Here is a 12,399-nt window from a genome sequence, read left to right on the forward strand (position 1 = left end):
TGCTTCCTGTGTTTAATGAGGTTCATATGTTTAACAACCATTAAAACATTGTCTTTCTTAACTATAAACAGTTGCAAGGATACATTAGGGGACTGTTTGGGGTGGTGCAAAAAGAGAGATCAGGAATTTCAAAGGAAGAGTTTGCTGCTGCTGCTGCTGCTAAGTCGCTTCAGTCGTGTCCGACTCTGTGTGACCCCACAGACGGCAGCCCACCAGGCTCCGCCATCCCTGGGATTCTCCAGGCAAGAACACTGGAGCGGGTTGCCATTTCCTTCTCCAATACATGACAGTGAAAAGTGAAAGTGAAGTCGCTCAGTCGTGCCTGACCCTCAGCAACCCCATGGACTGCAGCCTTCCAGGCTCCTCTGTCCATGGGATTTTCCAGGCAAGAGTACTGGAGTGGGGTGCCATTGCCTTCTCTGAAGGAAGAGTTTAACTTGAATTTAAAATATTTGGACAAATGGAGATACTAAATACCTAAACATATTCATCTTTTATAATACTTTTCTTTTTTACTGAAGTATACTTGTATACAATGTTTCAGGTGTACAGCAAAGTGATTCAATCATTCATATATGTATTATTTATATAGTTTATATATATTTTTTTCAGGTTCTTTTCCATTAAAGTCTTCTACATAGTATTTTTCCTATAAGAACTATTTTTATTTACTTACTCAAGGTATCTGTATTTTTAAATAAATATTCACCAAAGAGTAAGTATAAATCCTTAATTTCTGTTATACAGAGCAAATTATGTCTTGGTTATTTCTGGAAGATATAAAAAATCTCATCTAATTTATTTATCCAAAATATGAAAGAAAGATAATTTCTTAATATGTTCTATTGTTTTAAAAAATTATAAAATGAATGCTTTTTAAAAAGCAATGAAATAGGTAAAATATATATATATACAAATGCACCCATATACACACATATAAAAGTTAGTATTCAGAATGTATAAGGCATGTATATGTTACAACTAGTCTTTATTTGGATAAATGGCCAAAGGTTAAGTGCTATCATTTTTACAACATGAAAAAGACCAATGTGTGCAAAAATTCATAGTAGATAATGAAGGAAAAGCAACCTGAGGTAACTGTGATTTAAAAAATTTTTAAATTGCGATTTTAAAATTGGAAATATTTGCACATGATTGGTCGCGTTTGAAGTAGTATACTTCCTAAGGGTGTTAACAATATTTAACAAAAGCTGTAATAGTGAATATACCCTTTGATTCAATAATTTCTCTTTCCAGGGGAAGAAAATCAAAGGAAAAAACATCTTTTTCAAACAGTGTTATTTTTAATAATGGAAAGCTAAAAATAACTTCATTATCTAACATTTGGGGAAATGATTAAATGAACTATAATAGCTCATAACGATGTTCTATCACTTGCACAAAGTGATGTCTATCACAAATACTATGAAAAAGCCTATGTAAGATGACTGGAAAAATATGATATTATGAAAGACAGTTTGTAACCAAGCACACTGATAATGATGACTTTGTACAATTTGCTTTGATTTTTATTTTCTATTGTATATTTGGTTGGCTCTATATGAATATGATGTGACGAATGTAAGAGAATATAATTCACATAAGAAAGGATATCATAAGATGTAGAAAATAACATGTAGGGTTAACAAAACTTGGAGCACTGATACCAGTGCTCTGATACCCAGCCAAGAACTGAGCTAGCACAGAGCACAGCCAGCACAGAGTTTACTTTGTGCTCCAGTGAAGGTGAGGATGAGACAAGGAGGAAATACTCCTCAAGGCTAATTGAACATCAATTCCCAAAAAGTGACTCATATCAGCATATGAGATTTACTTTGGGGTTAAAAATGTTCTGCAGAGAAGGTTTTAGATCTATTATCATAACTTGTATCTAATTATATTTTTTAAATTCCACTGCTATATTTAAAATTGATAACCAATAAGGACCTACTGCATAGCACAGGGAGCTCTGCTCAACATTCTGTAATAACCTAAATGGGAAAAGATTTTGTAAAAGAATAGATACAAGTACATGTATAATTGAGTCACTTTGCTGCACACCTGAAGGTAACACAACATTGTTAGTCAACTATACTCCAATATAAAGTAAAAAGTCAAAAGTAAAAAAATTCCATAAATAAAAGCAAATTTCTCAATTGTTGACCCACTGATCCCTGATTATGATCACAGTTTATGATGTACAACTAAATTCCAGAAAACCAGAGAATATCGGTAAGCCCACAGGAATCATTGTAATGGAATTTGACCTTGACTACACCGAGAAATAAAACTCTAGAGGTTGTCTCATTAGGTTATAGTGGAACTGGGCAATAAATTTAAAGGATTAAATTGGGTCCTTAAAGTGGGCCCACCCACTTTATATAGACACTAACTTTAAATACAAATCAACTAGTATAAAAACAGAAAAAAATAATGGATTTCCTGATTGTTTTGAACTTAGGATGTTGCTCCAGTATGTCTTCTCTTTTCAGCAAAAATGATTATCCCTGAGATTGGGCCTGAATGGGGCACTTGCATAGTCGAAAGCTGGTTGTCCCTTAGTCATCCTTCAATCATTAACAGATAAATAGATATGACTTCCATAGTCATCACTCTTAAGGAAAGCTACCTTTAGCACAAGCCTTTGGATCCTTTTTAATATGTGTTCAGTTTCAATATGTTCAGTTTCAAGGGTCATGGGTCACGTTTGAGTGCTGCTTTAGAATCTTAGAGGCCGTTCTAGAACTCTGGATGTCTAAAACTTGTAGCATTTTGGTGTGTGAGTATCTGTCTGAAATGATTTCTGATTCTCCTGATGTCTGGGTAGGAGTATGATGTGTATGTTTTGCAGAAGAAAGTGAGGTGAGGGGAACCTGACATTGTGTTGTGTATAGTGGACGAGGTCTGAAAGAATTCAATCTGTCTTCCTAACAAGAACAGTCTCTAAAATTAGCTAATGGTGCCCACTTCAATGGATTCTTGAGATAATTAATATAAAGGGATGAGGGTAGTAGGAACCAAGTACATGTGACTTCCTCTCACTTTTGGTGTGCAAAGCCTTCTGTAAGGTGCTAAGGACAAAGGGGTAGCAGTTAGAGTGAGGGGGTGGGGTGAGGAGGCAATAACAAAAACAGATGAGTGGTCCTTGCCCTCTCAACTTTACAATAAATGGGGAATTTACAATAGGTGGGGAAGCCACGCAGAAAGCATCCTTAATTAGGTGAAAGCAATGCAGTTAAACCTGGAGAAGGGAACAGCTACCCACTCCAGTATTCTGGCCTGGAGAATTCCATGGACTCTGTAGTCCATGGGGTCACAGAGAGTCAGACACGACTGAGCGACTTTCACTCCACTGCAATGCAGTTAAAAGAAGGGTGGCGAAAGTGTGGTTTGAGCTAGGGTAAAAGCCAGCCTCAGGGTTCCAAATTAAGCCTCTGAAGTTGCAGTGTGGTGATAGTTCTCTCCAGGTTCCAAAATAGGCTGGTGCCCAGGGCTAATGCAGCTATGAGATTACTCTGAGAGAGTCACACTTTATTTAAAAGAGTAATAATACTAGAATTATGCTCTTTGCTTTTGAAAGTTGCCTCTTTTTCACTGTATTTCAGTAAGTACTTCATAACAAGAAAATTGAAGACCTTTTTATTACATGGATGAAAGGAGGCTGGGAAGAGAAGACTTTCAGCTTTCTGTTCATCTTCCTCTTCCAGAGGCTTCTGTTACCTAGTCCCAAGGTAGAATTCTTCCAGAAGATCCTGAAACCTTTGTGACACTGGAGTAGACAGGGAGGTCAAGGAGATAAGCATTTTATTTATACTTCTCTGATGGCACTTACCACATTTCAGTGTGTATTTTCACCTATTTGCAGGCGTGTCTTATCTTCCCTGCAGAATTGAAGGTTTCTTAAGGGCATAAAGGTCTCTTGTCTATTTTTTAATAAATAAAACTTGTTCAAAGCAGTTCCCTTTATCCTAGAGTCTTGCTGACAGATTGAATTACATGGGTCACTTTTGCTTTATATTAGGGCTGTTCAGGGACTTCCCTGGTGGCTCAGATGGTAAAGCATCTGTCTACAATGGGGGAGACCCGGGGTCAATCCCTGGGTCGGGAAGATCTGCTGGAGAAGGAAATGGCAATCCACTCCAGTACTATTGCCTGGAACATTCCATGGACAGAGGAGCCTGGTAGGCTACAGTCCATGGGGTCGAAAAGAGTCAAACATGACTGAGCGACTTCACTTACTTAGGGCTGTTCAAGAAGTATCTGAAATTCTGTATTCATTTGGTTTTTGGCATATTTGGAATTCAAAGGAAATTCATTCCCTCACCATGTCTAACTTAATTCTCTGCTGGTATTTTCCCTTCCGTCAACTTAGGAATCAGCTGTGGTATGTTTTAGTCTTCATTCAGGGTTTTGTTTGTTTTTTTTTTTTTTTTGAGACTCAGAACTCTAGTTGCGTACTGTTTGCAAAAGGACATCACAATTGGAGGCATTGGTCCCAAATCTGAAAGCTAAACCAGACATGTGTCTGGTAAACAGAAGCTCCTCCGACCCTAAAGAGGAGTAATTAACACATGCAACAGATGTAGAAAGGGCAGTATTTTCCCTGGGCAAGGCTTTCTGGGAGTGCTCAGAGCTAAGGAGCCGCTGGCATGAGAGTGATGGCAGGAACTGGACAGAGCATAGAGATCTGCCTATCCCATAGGCTTAGCCTGATAATTCTTGATTGTGTGGAGTGGGTTTTACAGTTGAATGCTGGCACAGTGCACTGGCATCCTTTCAAAGGGCGTCTTCTGGTGGTGGTGCTAGTGGTGATGACGCTGGTGAAATGGGAGTCCAATACCAATTTTGATGCTTCACACCTGCTGAGGAGTTCAGCATCATCTTCATCTCATAGAAAGTACGGTGGTTTAATTTAGCTGTGAGCTTATAACTGTAAATACTCATGTACTTGTGTAATTGAGTTGGTGGTAATTTATTTTTCGAACTCTTCTAAGAAGCTGATCGTGATCATCCAAGCACAAAATTGCCAGTAGGAAATGAGAAGCAGATGGCTGAAAAGGACCTCGCTATGTTGTCTGTGCCCGTGTGGGATGGCCCTGGGTGCTGGTTGCTCCTCTAGTGGGCTGCTTTGTCTCTGCCCAGTTTCCTCAAAGCGTATGAGCCAGCCTGGCAGTGCAGTCCAAACTCTCCGGGCCTGCATATTTTGTTTTCCTCTGTTGGTTCATTCTGTGTCCATCAGTCCTCCTAACTGGTTCATGTGCAAAGAATGATGGCTAACCACAGTGCTTCCTAAAGAACTGATTTCTGAAAGAGCTTTATTGAGGTAAACTTTATATACCAAAATTTCACCCATTTTAAGTGTGTAATTGGAAGACTTCTAGTAAATTTATACAGTTGTGCAACCATCATTACCATCCGGTTTTATAACATTTCTGTCACCCTCAAAGTTATCTGGTACCCCTTTTGCAACCAATTCACACTTTGTTATTTAGCCTGAGGCAACCACTGAAAATAATTTATTTTTCAGTAAAAGCACAAATAAGGATTTTAATGATGCTCAGTGTCAGAATATATACAATGGAATTACTAAAATCCACAGAAAGAAATTTGCACAAATAATGGAGTATATAAAATGCTATCTCCTAAAGACTTTTTAAAAAGTACTATCTCCCATGAGTCCTATTGCCTATGCTATACATAAACTCTAACTTTTAGGGTTTTTGGGGAGGGACAATTGAAAAAAAAAATGTTCACAGTCAATTTGGAATCCACAGACCAAGGGTTTTTAAACTTTCCTTCTAAGATCGCCACCTAATACCTAGATTCTGTGAAGGATCACTTATCTAGTAAGTATGAATTAGGAGGCAGTAGAATGTACTATGGTGATTAAGAGCTTAAATTTGGGTTCAAATTCAGCTGCTACAACTTCCATGTGAGCCTAGTAAAGTCACTCAGATCCTTTATTCCTCAGTGTTTTCAGCTCTGAAATGGAGGTCATTGTACTTCATTGTTGGCAGATTAAACATTCAGTGGCAAGTGCTCAAGTATTTGCTGATATTTGCGAGGCAATTTGAGTGATCAATGCACAAAGTGTCTACAGAAAAGTAGAGAAAGTTCTCCCCAGTGAGGGGCTTGAAGTGTAGTTGAGATAATGCTCATGAAATCAGTGGTGCTAAGAATGCAGAGTGACTAAGGTGGGATTTAGGAGGGTTCAGAGAAGGGGAAAATCACTCTTGTGTGGGAGGCACATTGGATTAACGAAGCTGCAAGAAATGAGAATAGGGAAACAGCCTCTGGGAAGGCTTAATAGGGAAATGGGAGGGAAGAACAAGAACAAGGGCCTAAGCTACACCATGCCAAGTGGGCAGTGCCAAGTAGACTGGTCGTACTTCTTTTCCCCATACTTCTTTAGCATGGGGTTGATGCTTGCTCCCAGGGCTTCCTTGCTCCCATGAGGTCCTGAGACTCACAGGGATGGGACTATCTCTCCCATCTATGGAAGAGAAGAGGAGAAACAGGATTGATACACAGGCTTATCTATAAATCTAGTCTGATGAAGGAACCATTCTGCAGAGCATTAGGTGAAGTTAAAAGGGAACAACAACAACAACAAAAAGTTGTTAGCCTTAACACTAACCACTAAGCAAGAGTTACTTTATGAGGTGGAAGTTGGAGGAGCCTTTGAAGGCAGTGATCAGGATGTCTTAAAATGATTTTTAGTACATTTTAAATTTTAAATATTCTTAGACTTAGAGAACTCCCAAGAAGATAGTATAGAAGACTCATATACTTCACGCAGAGATTTTTTTCCCCTTTCATTGTCTTACATGAGTGTAGTATATTGGTCCCAATTCATGATCCAACACTGATATATTATTATTAACTGAAGCCCATACTTCATTCAGATTTACTGCTTCACCCTGTTTTTTGTGTTGTTGTTGTTCGTCTCATCTGGGACACCCCGTTACATCTAGTTGTCATGTCTCCCTGATCTCCTATTGGTTGTGATAGTTTCTCAGAATTTTCTTGTTTGTGGTGACCTTAATTAACTGTTTTGAGAATTACTCTCAGATGGTTTATAGAATGTCCTTAAATTGAGGTTTGCCTGTTTTTTCTCATGATTAAAGTGGGTGATGTGTTTTGGGGGAGATTAGTGAGATTCTCACATCAAGGGGACATACTATTCACATGACGTCACTGTTGCAGTTGATTTGGATCACCTGGCTGATGCAGTGTGCCTGTTTCTTCACAGTGACGTCATTCTTTTCTTTCCTCTCTCTTCCTGTACCCTACTGTTTGCAGCCCACGCTGCAAGAGTGGGGAGTTACGTTTCTCTGCTTTTAAGGCGGCATCTCTGTAAAAATTATGTGAAATTTTTCTGCATGAGAGATTTGTCTGTTCTCCATTTATTTACTTATTCCGTCATTTATTTATATCACTATGGACTCATATTAATTATACTTTGAGTTACAATCCTATACTACTTTTATTTTTTACTCAGATTGCTCTTTGACTCCTTTTTTGTTTCCTCTTGCGGTCAACTCCTGTATCCCTTGATGTACCCCCTTACTTTCTGAACATTACAAGATGGTCCCAACTCGTTTGATGTATTACTGTCTTAGATATCTGGGAATTTGTAACCATAAAGAAAAAAAAAAAAAAAAACTCTTGTCATAGACATGTTGCCAGAGCTTTAGCAGAGCAGATTTTAAGACATCCAATGGAAGTACTTGAATTTCATGGCTTTTGAGGGACATGTGACCCAAAGGAGATGAGGGTTTCTGAAAAAAATGAAATTCTCATCATACAAATATCATGAAACTTCATGAGAGAGATGGGGAGATAGCAGCTAAAGCCACTAGTGTGGCTTCAGAGGATACTTTCTGATTAATTTGGATTTTAAAGAGGTATGCACAGAAAACTTGTGATTGAACTGTTTCTAAAAATAACATCATCACAATTGACCTAGCAGCTAGTTTGTTAAAACAATGCTATGAGTGCACTAAATGAAGTTATTTAGTGTGGGTTCCCCTTTAAAACAGTTCTATTAAAATAGGAATTCTTTTCATTTCTTTGAAGTCATCTCTACTCTTAAGTCATTCCCTCAACAAATATGTATTGAATGCAGAACACATGAGCTTGTTTAGATTCTGTGGATGGATCAATAAACAAAGCTGGGAAAGTCTGTGCTCTTGTGGCGTTTACATTCTAAGTCAGAAAGCTAGGTAAAATTAGGTATTGTTTAATATGACAGATGGTAATAGATGCTTGAGAAAAGTGAAGCAGGAATAGAGGACTGAGGGATTCTGGGGCTAAGTAATGAGATTGTTAGTCAGTATAAGGTGGCCAAGGAAAGCCTTTTCCTAAGGTTTAGCGTGAGAGTGGACGGAAGCAAGATAATCATCAAGATTCAAATGACACACTACAGATGCTACATACTAGATGCACAGGCACACACACACAGGGGAAAAGTACAGCTTAGCCAGTGAAGAAGTAAACACAGCAAAATGTCATAACAAACCTAGGAGACACACCTTTTAAGAAATAAAAAGCAATTCTACTGAGGTTGTAGGGAAAGAGACATGCTCAGGTATTTACTGATGATGTAGCTCTGTGTTTGGAGAGCAAATATATAAGATGTTCATGCCCTTTGTTCCAGGAAACCTGTACCTAGACATTAAGTGCTTAGGGCATTAGGAACAGTGAATGCAAAAAGTACAAAGGAGTGTGCTTCATATGTGCTAGAAATAGCGAGCTGGCTGGTGAGGCTGGAGTGGTGTCACCAAGACAGAGGAAGCGTGAAGGTGAGGGAGATGGGGTGAATGTGGGCAAACCCATGCCGGAGAAGGGGGTGTCTTGCACACTTCCAGGATGCCGGTCATATAAAATATGTATGAGTGTCGCTCCCCAGAGCATGCACTGCTGGGGACCTGGGCTTTGTAGGTCCTTCTCAGGACTTGGGCTTTTTCTTTGAGAAGATTGGAACCGTCAGAGGATTTTGAGCAGTGGATTTCATATTTAAAGAGGACCACTCAGACTGCTCTGGGTGTTAGGGGCCCAAGAGCAGAAGCAAGGAGACCAGCTTAGAGGTCTTTTAATCTATTAGCAGGTTTTAATCTATGAATCTTGATCTACTTGTAGGTATATTTTACATAGTAGATTACACAATAATTTTAAATAATTATGTACATACAATTTTTCAATTTGAATATGTTAGTATTTTTCATTTGTTGCTATACAGTCCTCAGATTCATAATATCTATGCTTAGTTGCTCAGTCATGTCCCAATTCCTTGTGACCCTATGGACTGCAGCCAGCCAGACTCCTCTATCCATGGGGATTCTCCAGGCAAGAATACTGAAGTGAGTTGCCATGCCTCCCTCCAGGGGATCTTCCCAACCCAGGGGTCAAAGCCAGGTCTCTCACATTGCAGGTGGATTCTTTACCGTCTGAGCCACCAGGGAAGCCCATTTATCTAGTGGCTGCTTAATAGTTGGTGTGTTAGTTCTTTATTATTGCCGTAAAAAAATTGCCTCAAATTTAGTGACTTGGAAGGACACAGTATTAAAGTTCTGGAGATCAGAATTCCTGAAATTGAGATGCTGCAGGGCTGTGTTCCTTCTAAAGGCTATAGGGGAGAATCTCTTGCCTTTTTCAGCCTCTAAGGGCCCCTTTCGTTTTTTTTTGTTGTTGTTGTTTTTCCTCTTTGGCTGTGCCATGCAGCGTGCAGGATCTCAGCTCCCCTCATGCCCCCTGCAATGGAATCTTAACCACTAGACCACCAGAGAATTCCCCCTTGCTCTGTCTTTAAAGCCATAGCATCTTCGTCTCTCTCTCCACCCTCCATCCCCCGTCAATCTCTCTGTCTCTCACCTCTGCTACTGTCATCACGTCTTCGCTGATTTTAACCCTCCTGCCTCCGTTTTATATGGACACGTGATTACACTGGATTCACCTGTATACTTCAGAATAATCTCCCCATCTAAAAATGCACAATTTATTCATATCTGGAAAGTTCCTTTTACCATGTAAGGTTGTATATTCTGAGGTTCTGGTATTAGGAGGTGAATGTCTTTGTTGTCAGCTTGGGATGACCACAGTTGGTATTTTGTGGTTCATCTAGCCATTGTCCTGTTGGACACTTAGACTGAATCCAGTTTGGGCTACTATGAGATTCCTAAAGATGTATTTGTATACTCAGACCTTCTTTTCTTTTTGTAATATGTTCTTTAACTTAAATGTGCAGGTTTAGGGTTCCTGGAGGAAAGGTCATGAGCATTTTGTATTTGCTCTCCAAATACATAGTTACAGTATCAGTAAATATAAGTATGTTCATTTACTTACAACCCCTCAGCATTAATTTGGTTACTTAAAAGGTATGTTTCTGTGGTTTGTTACTAAACTACATTTAATTGTTGTGCTCATTTAATTTCTTTACTGGCTAAGTTGAACATTTTTGGTGCATGTCTGTGTGTGTGTAAAAGTGTGTGATATGTGTGTTATGTCATTTTTATTCTGAAAGAAGTATTTTGGCTTGTTTTTCTTTTTAGTTGTATGTGGAGCTAGAAGCATGGAGATGGAGACAGACTCTTGCTTAAGTGAGTAAGGCCAGTTTCAGTAGATGGCATATGCAGAACTACTTTCCATTAAAGAGAATGATCTGCAAAATGAAAAATAATTAATTAAGAGGGATTTAGAAGACATTGAAAGATCATCTAGGTAATTTGAATGCGTTCACATCTCTAGGGTACACTAGATTGTATCTCAGGGTGTTGAAAGAGTTAGCAGATATCATCTCTGAGTCATTGCCAGTGATTATTGAGTAAATCTTGGAGAGTGGGCAAGCTTCCAGAAGACCAGAGACATGTAGATGTTCTGTGTAGCTTTTGAAAAAGCCCAATTCCTAAAACTGTTAATGTAGAAATGCTCTCTTGCAAAACTTCTGTATTATCATTTTACAAATGATCATGAGCCTGTAGAAGGCACTGCATTGATCCCTGGGAACCAGTATAATGATACTAATGTGTAGTGACCAATTCATCACATTTTTTTAAAGTGAGAGTTTTAGATTGGTAGAGGAAGAAAATGCCGAAGACGTCAAGCTTTTGACAAAAATCTCCCACAGGTCTCCTTATGTACCTAGTAGAGAAAAGTTGGGGGATGATGGAATAATTACATTCACAACTGATTCTTTTCATAAGCCATAGCATAATTAATGACTGAGTGTCAGCCTGGAAACAAGTTTTTAGTGTCAGAACTTTACATTTTTCTTTGACCCCAACTTAAGAAAGCACCTTAGTACTTGGATAGAAATCCTAAAAAGTCATATTTTGTGTGATTAATTAGCTTCATAGAATAAAGATTCACACTGTGAAATACATGTTCACCAATGATGAAAATACCCCAAAACCAACTATATAGATTTAATAGAAATGATGAGAATTTTTAAAAACTGAGGTTTTTAAAATCAAAATTGCAGTTCATTCTCCTCCTTTTTTTTTTTTTGGCTTTCTTAGACTTCCTCCAGTTGAAAATGAAAGCAGTTGTACTTGTCTGGTGAAAATGATTATTTTGGGTTTAATTCATGTATGATGGGAGAATGGTGGGTCCATGGTTGATATTTGAGCAAGGTATAATATAAAAATTGATGGAATAAGAGGAAAAGATCTGGATGCTAACTCTGGTATTGCTGTTTACTAGCTGTCATCTTGGGTTAACAGTTGGCATCATCTTTCTTATCTGAAAGTTGGGGATGGCAAAGGGTGGAGTGAAGCTAATTGCTTTGCCCTATTCCCACTCTTAGGTTTTGTCATACTACTACAAGTTCATCCTCGTGTTCCTTGGTAAATTTGGCTAAATTTCTAGACTACATGGAAACTTCCAGATTTTTTTTTTTTTTTGGATTAAATAGACCCTTTAAGGCCATCTCTGAAAGAGGCTTGATTTTCTTTTAATCTGTAAGTTCTTTCAGATCCCCTCCCTTCAAGGTTCTGTTGATGTTGAGTCACTAAGTTGTGTCCAACTCTGGGACCTCATGTATTGTAGCACGCCAGGCTTACCTGTCCTCCACTCTCTCCCGGAGTTTGCTCAGATTCATGTCCATTGAGTCAATGATGCTGCCTAACCATCTCATCCTCTGTTGCCCCCTTCTTCTTTTCCTTCAGCATCAGGGTCTTTCCACTGAGTTGTCTCTTCACATCAGGTGGCCAAAGTATTGGAGCTTTAGCAACAGCCCTTCCAATGAATATTCAGGGTTGATTTCCTTTAGGATTGACTATTTTGATCTCCTTGCTGTCCAAGGGACTCTTCAAGAAATCTTTTCTAGCACCACGGTTCAAAGCATAAATTCTTTGGCACTCAGCCTTCTTTATGGTCCAAATCTCACATCCTTACATGCCT

The 12,399-nt window shown here is 38.8% G+C and overlaps 1 protein-coding gene across 5 annotated transcripts in view; it reads left to right on the forward strand.

The window, feature by feature from the left end:
* PIP5K1B (phosphatidylinositol-4-phosphate 5-kinase type 1 beta) overlaps positions 1-12,399 on the forward strand; it is a 345,687-nt gene that overhangs the window by 24,962 nt on the left and 308,326 nt on the right. The window contains exon 2 of one of the 5 annotated variants that reach the window (XM_086415454.1): positions 10,551-10,598. The exons of the other annotated variants lie outside the window; for them this stretch is intronic. The gene's annotated coding sequence lies outside the window, so the exon portion shown is untranslated. The remainder of the gene's footprint in view (positions 1-10,550; positions 10,599-12,399) is intronic. 5 annotated transcript variants of the gene reach the window in all.

This window comes from Bos grunniens, chromosome 8 (genome assembly GCF_055505025.1).
Source record: "Bos grunniens cultivar Pamir isolate PY7600 chromosome 8, Bosgru_T2T1.0, whole genome shotgun sequence".
Classification (NCBI taxonomy): Eukaryota; Metazoa; Chordata; class Mammalia; order Artiodactyla; family Bovidae; genus Bos; species Bos grunniens.